The sequence below is a fragment of the Phyllobates terribilis genome, unplaced genomic scaffold (assembly GCF_046119375.1).
Source record: "Phyllobates terribilis strain yellow unplaced genomic scaffold, ASM4611937v1 Scaffold_11__3_contigs__length_659146591, whole genome shotgun sequence".
NCBI lineage: Eukaryota > Metazoa > Chordata > Amphibia > Anura > Dendrobatidae > Phyllobates > Phyllobates terribilis.
In genome coordinates this window covers 608,875,390-608,882,438 of record NW_027362771.1, presented here as the reverse complement: position 1 = coordinate 608,882,438, position 7,049 = coordinate 608,875,390, and positions in this window count along the sequence as shown.

The window sequence follows — 7,049 nt, the reverse complement described above, 5'->3', positions numbered from 1 at the left end:
CCTCTGCACGAACCATCACCAGAACATCCACTTCCACGTCCCTTGCCACGCGCCTTGCCCATTGTAAATGAAGTAAAATAGCTTACACTTGCACTATCAATGGAAAAAGGGTAATAAAGAGTAGATTAGAACCGTGGAAGAGGAAAACCACAGTTATTGTTTACTGGGGTATATCACACTTTTTTAAATAGAGATATTTGCGGCTGAACAGTGAGCGACACATTCAAACTGCTTTTTTTTTCGATACGAAAGGCCCAAAACTGGATAGTATAGCGATTTGACCCATGGAACTGCGAAACCACACTGGGATGTCGGGCCTACACAAGACTATTTTCAACAGATATATTTTTGTGTCACAGCAGTCAGGAGACACTACTGTTTTTCTTTACGGAAAAAACGACCAAAACCTGAATAATAGAGATATTTTACCGTGGAACAGCAAAACCACAGTTATAATTTACTGGTGTATACCAGGCTTTTTAAAATATATATATATTTGCGGCTGAACAGTGAGCGACACACTCAAACTGTTTTTTTTAGATACAAATGGCCCAAAAGTGGATAATACAGAGGTTTGTACTGTGGAACTGCAAAACCGCACTTGTATTTCTCGGGCCTACACCAGACTATTTTCAACAGATATATTTGTGTCTGAAAAATCAGGGAGACAATATTTTTTTTTTTTTTACAGCAAAAAATGCAAAAAGCAGGATAATAGAGATTTTTACCGTGGAACAGCAAAAGCACACTTCTGTCTCTCTGCCCTACACCAGACTATTTTCAACAGATATATTTGTGTCTGAAAAATCAGGGAGACACTATTATTATTTTTATACAGCAAAAAATGCCAAAACAGGATAATAGAGATGTTTTACCATGGAACATCAAAACAACAGTAATAGTTTACTGGTGTATACCAGGCTTTTTAAAATATATATATATATTTGCGGCTGAACAGTGAGCGACACACTCAAACTGTTTTTTTTAGATACAAATGGCCCAAAAGTGGATAATACAGAGGTTTGTACCGTGGAACTGCAAAACCACACTTGTATTTCTCGGGCCTACACCAGACTATTTTCAACAGATATATTTGTGTCTGAAAAATCAGGGTGACACTATTTTTTATTTTTTTTTACAGCAAAAAATGCAAAAAGCGGGATAATAGAGATTTTTTTACCGTGGAACAGCAAAAGCACACTACTGTCTCTCTGGCCTACACCAGACTATTTTCAACAGATATATTTGTGTCTGAAAAATCAGGGAGACACTATTATTATTTTTATACAGCAAAAAATGCCAAAAACAGGATAATAGAGATGTTTTACCGTGGAACATCAAAACCACAGTAATAATTTACTGCTGTATACCAGGCTTTTTAAAATATATATATATTTGAGTCTGAACAGTGAGCGACACACTCAAACTGTTTTTTTTAGATACAAATGGCCCAAAAGTGGATAATACAGAGGTTTGTACCGTGGAACTGCAAAACCACACTTGTATTTCTCGGGCCTACACCAGACTATTTTCAACAGATATATTTGTGTCTGAAAAATCAGGGAGACACTATTTTTTATTTTTTTTTACAGCAAAAAATGCAAAAAGCGGGATAATAGAGATTTTTTTACCGTGGAACAGCAAAAGCACACTACTGTCTCTCTGGCCTACACCAGACTATTTTCAACAGATATATTTGTGTCTGAAAAATCAGGGAGACACTATTATTATTTTTATACAGCAAAAAATGCCAAAAACAGGATAATAGAGATGTTTTACCGTGGAACATCAAAACCACAGTAATAATTTACTGTTGTATACCAGGCTTTTTAAAATATATATATATTTGAGTCTGAACAGTGAGCGACACACTCAAACTGTTTTTTTTAGATACAAATGGCCCAAAAGTGGATAATACAGAGGTTTGTACCGTGGAACTGCAAAACCACACTTGTATTTCTCGGGCCTACACAAGACTATTTTCAACAGATATATTTGTGTCTGAAAAATCAGGGAGACACTATTTTTTTTTTTTTTATAGCAAAAAATACAAAAAGCAGGATAATAGAGATTTTTTACCATGGAAAAGCAAAAGCACACTTCTGTCTCTCTGGCCTACACCAGACTATTTTCAACAGATATATTTGTGTCTGAAAAATCAGGGAGACACTATTATTATTTTTATACAGCAAAAAATGCCAAAAACAGGATAATAGAGATGTTTTACCATGGAACATCAAAACCACAGTAATAATTTACTTGTGTATACTAGGCTTTTTAAAATATATATATATTTGTGGCTGAACAGTGAGCGACACACTCAAACTGTTTTTTTTAGATAGAAATGGCCCAAAAGTGGATAATAGAGAGCTTTGTACCGTGGAACTGCAAAACCACACTTGTATTTCTCGGGCCTAGACCAGACTATTTTCAACAGATATATTTGTGTCTGAAAGATCAGGGAGACACTATTTTTTTTTTTTTTTACAGCAAAAAATGCAAAAAGCAGGATAATAGAGATTTTTTACCGTGGAAAAGCAAAAGCACACTTCTGTCTCTCTGGCCTACACCAGACAATTTTCAACAGACATATTTGTGACTGAAAAATCAGGGAGACACTATTATTATTTTTATACTGGAAAAAATTCCAAAAACAGGATAATAGAGATGTTTTACCGTGGATCATCAAAACCACAGTAATAATTTACTGGTGTATACCAGGCTTTTTAAAATATATATATATATTTGCGGCTGAACAGTGAGCGACACACTCAAACTGTTTTTTTTTAGATACAAATGGCCCATAGAACTGCAAAACCACACTTCTATTTCTCTGGCCTACACCAGACTATTTTCAACAGATATATTTGCATCTGAAAAATCAGAGGCACACTTTTTTTTTTGGGGGGGGGGCACCAAAAGGTTAATTAGATGGGTATTTGTACATTGTGAAGGACGAAAAAAAAAAGAGGATTTAGATTAAAAAAAAGGATTTTTCCTGGCCCCCGGGACCTGGAGCTAAGTCCAGCAATATCAGCAACAGGAGCAGCACACAGGACTGTAATGCAGCGTTTGCTGTTATAACCACTGTGTCTCCTATACAGCCTGCCTGCCTGGGCCTGCCTGATATACCTGGGATGGACATTAGTCCTGAGAAGGACTGTTTGTTTGATCTGGCAGCCTTTACAGACCCTATACTAACTATTTTGCAGGATATATCTCTCCCTAAATCAGCAGCGCTGTCCCTACACTGTCTGATCCAGAGCGACTGTGTCCAAGATGGCGGCGCCCGGTTTTAAATACTCTACGTGACGCTGTGCGGCCAGCCAATCACTGTAATGCCCACAAACAACATGGCTGCGGCATTACAGTGACTGGCTGGCAATCCCTGCATGTTCATTGGCTCTGTAAACAGCGCCAAACATGCAGGGCGGAGACACGAGCTCCCGCCCGAGTAACCCGGAAATGCTCGGTGCTCGCCGAACATCCCAAGTAGCGTGATGCTCGGGCGAGTAACAAGCAGTGTCGAGCATGTTTGCTCAACACTAGTTCATATCTAAAGAAGAATATAATGCTGTCTGCAGGGAAAGCTGGGCTAGCGTTAGAAGAGCTAAAGCCAGTAATGAAGTGAGGCTTGCAAGAGAGATCAAAAGCAATAAGAAAGGATTTTGGAAGTAAGTCAAAAGTTAAAGAAAAGCCAAAGATGCTATAGGATTTTTAAAGGATGAAAAGGGTAAAGTGGTCAATAATGATGTTGAGAAGACTGAACTTTTAAATTCCTATTTGGCTTCTGTGTTCTCTAAGAAAGCAAATGTAACATCAAGTTATCTTCACTGTGCTGTAGAAGAAAAGGAACATGTGAACAAGTCATATGTAAGAATACTGCATATGAGTGGTCATGTTGGCTTTAGGCATCAGAATTAATTACATAATTTACCATCTATATTACATCCATGTCAGTTCAATCAATGATCAACCATTCTCAAAATTTGCCAAAATCAATTTTGGTCAAGAAAAGTCTAAATGCTAGCTCATTTCCCTATTGCATTTTTAGGGTTATCAATACAGGATGAGCAGATTGATTAGCATACATAAACAGAGCCATGCTGCTTCTGCTACTTTCCAGTAAGTCACCCTAGTGCTGAACTCATAGCTACATTGCTCTGTACTGCTGTATAATGTCTTCCTTGCTGCTGCTTCTGATTATCTGTTACATACAGGCAGGGGTGTAGGAATCCTTCATGTTTGAGTGTCCTGTATATGGGAAATCATAGCAAGTAATCTATACCACCTAATTCAGTGATATCTAAAAATTAGCGGATGAGCCAACAGAGGAAAGATTAGTTAAATATCTGGATACAAGTCATATGTTTTGTAAAATGGTGCCCCAGAGTCAATGTACAAACAAATCCCTGATAACTACATTGCTCATGCATAATAACATTTGTATTTTTGTCTAATTAGATATACAATGTTTTCTGCCAATTTTATCATTAGCAAATTTCTGATTTAAATAAATTTGAACATCCGTATGAGGTAGCGTGGCCGAGTCGTCTAAGGTGCTGGAGTTAGGCTCTAGTCTCCCTGGAGGCGTGCGTTCAAATCCTATTGCTGCTGTTAATTATTTGGATCTGATTTTTACGAAAAATTAGGAAACAGTTGATGAAGTAAAGGGAATTGAGAATTTAGGAGGCAGCGGTAATTCTATCCTATACTTTTGAACTACAAAAGGTGGAAAACCTGCGAAAACTGAGATTTTAAGATTGGACTGTGGAAAGGCAGATTTTAATGGACTCAGTAAAAAGGAAGGAAAGGTAGGATGTTCTAAAGGAAAGAAATGTCCAGGAAGGATGGGAGATTTTGCTAAATTAAATTCTCACTGCACAATCAGTAACAATCCCGAAAGAAGGAACCAGGATAGCTGAATACTGAACTTAAAAGCTTGCTAAAAAGGAACAAAGAAATGAATATCAAATGGAAAGAAGGGTTCATATCTAAAGAAGAATATAATGCTGCCTGCAGGGAAAGCTGGGCTAGCGTTAGAAGAGCTAAAGCCAGTAATGAAGTGATGCCTGCAAGAGAGACCAAAAGTAATAAGAAAGGATTTTGGAAGTAAGTCAAAAGTTAGAGAAAAGCTAAAGATGCTATAGGATTTTCAAAGAATGAAAAGGGTAAAGTGTTCAAGAATGATGTTGAGAAGACTGAACTTTTAAATTCCTATTTTGCTTCTGTGTTCTCTATGAAAGCAAATGTAACATCAAGTGATCTTCACTGTGCTGTAGAAGAAAAGGAACATGTGAGCAAGTCATACGTATGAATACGGCATATGAATAGTCATGTTGGCTTTAGGCATCAGAATTAACTACATAATTTACCATCTATGTTACATCCATGTCAGTTCAATCAATGATCAACCATTCTCAAAATTTGCCAAAATCAATCTTGGTCAAAAGAAGTCTAACTGCTAGCTCATATCCATGCTGCATTTTTATAGTTATCAATACAGGATGAGCAGAGTGATTAGCAAACATAGACAGAGCCATGCTGTTTCTGCTGCTTTCCGGTAAGTCACCCTAGTGATGAACTCATAGCTACACTGCTCTGCACTGCTTGATAATGTCTTCCTTGCTGCTGCTTCTGATTATCTGTTGCGTACAGGCAGGGGTGTAGGAATCCTTCATGTTTGAGTGTCCTGTATATGGGAGATCATAGCAAGTAATCTATACCACCTAATTCAGTGATATCTAAAAATTAGCGGATGAGCCAACAGAGGAAAGATTAGTTAAATATCTGGATACAAGTCATATGTTTTGTAAAATGGTGCCCCAGATTCAATATACAAACAAATCCCTGATAATTACGTTGCTGTTGCATAATAACATTTGTCTTTTTGTCTTATTGGATATAAAATATTTTCTGCCACTTACATCAAAAGCAAACTTCTGATATACATAACTGTAAACATCTGTAAAATGTAGCGTGGCCGAGTGGTCTAAGGCGCTGGATTTAGGCTCCTGTCACTCTGGAGGCATGGGTTCAAATCCCACCACTGCCATAATTTATTTGGATCTAATCTTTACCAAAAAATAGGAAATGGTTGAGGAAGTAAAGGGATTGAGAACTTAGGAGGCAGCAATCATGCTATCCTATAATATTGAACTACAAAAGGAGGAAAACCTGCGAAAACTGATATTTTTAGATTGGACTGTAGAAAGGCAGTTTTTAATGGACTCAGTAAAAAGGAAGGAAAGGTAGGATGTTCTAAAGAAAAGAAATGTCCAGGAAGGATGGAATATTTTGCTAAATTAAATTCTCACTGCACAATTAGTAACAATCCCGAAAAGAAGGAAGAATGGAAAGCATTTATGGAGACCAGGATGGCTGAATACTGAACTTAAAAGCTTGCTAAAAAGGAACAAATAAATGAATATCAAATGGAAAGAAGGGTACACATCTAAAGAAGAATATAATGCTTTCTGCAGGGAAAGCTGGGCTAGCGTTAGAAGAGCTAAAGCCAGTAATGAATTGAGGCTTGCAAGAGAGACCAAAAGCAAAAAGATAACATTTTGGAAGTAAGTCAAAAGTTAAAGAAAAGCCAAACGCGCTATAGGATTTTTAAAAGATGAAAAGGGTAAAGTGGTCAATAATGATGTTGCGAAGACTGAATTTTTAAATTCCTATTTGGCTTCTGTGTTCTCTAAGAAAGCAAATGTAACATCAAGTGATCTTCACTGTGCTGTAGAAGAAAAGTAACATGTGAATAAGTCATACGTATGAATACTGCATATGAGTGGTCATGTTGGCTTTAGGCAACAGAATTAATTACATAATTTACCATCTATGTTACATCCATGTCAATTCAATCAATGATCAACCATTCTCAAAATTTGCTAAAATCAATCTTGGTCAAAAGAAGTCTAACTGCTAGCTCATATCCCTGCTGCCTTTTTTGGGTTATCAACACAGGATGAGCAGAGTGAATAGCAAACATAAACAGAGCCATGCTGCTACTGCTGCTTTCCAGAAAGTCACCCTAGTGATGGATTCAT